Source organism: Leptonychotes weddellii, chromosome 3, assembly GCF_054177405.1.
Source record: "Leptonychotes weddellii isolate Sample4059 chromosome 3, ASM5417740v2, whole genome shotgun sequence".
In the NCBI taxonomy this organism is placed as follows: Eukaryota; Metazoa; Chordata; class Mammalia; order Carnivora; family Phocidae; genus Leptonychotes; species Leptonychotes weddellii.
The window spans coordinates 6,213,132-6,213,568 of NC_138371.1; positions in this window are offsets into that span (position 1 = coordinate 6,213,132).

A 437-nucleotide genomic window follows, 5' to 3' on the forward strand; every position below is an offset into this window, starting at 1 on the left:
AAGTCGGGGTGTGTGGCAGAGGCGGTGGGAACCCAGCGTCTAGAACAACAGTGGGGCTCCCGCATTCCTCCGGGCTAGCTGCGAGTCTCAGGGCCCTCCTCTATCGTTCCAGTGCCTATATACATCTCAGGGAGGCCCTGACTTCTGCCACCCACTCCTCTGCCAACATGCTCCAGGGCGATGCCAGTACACAAGCCCAGCCTTGGCCCAGTTAGGACGCTGGTACTCATCAACCAACAGGAAGACTGTCCAGCTCTCTCTACAGTCATAGTGAATCAGAATGAGCCACGGGAAGCCTGAGTCAAGCTTGCTTCTCAAATGGATGCAGCGAGCAAAATGTGTGCATGGCAGGGAACAAACTTCCTGGGGCCTGGGACAATCCGGAAGTGGAGGGAGGGAGGGAGGGCAAGGGCAAGGGCAAGAGCCATGCTGGACTC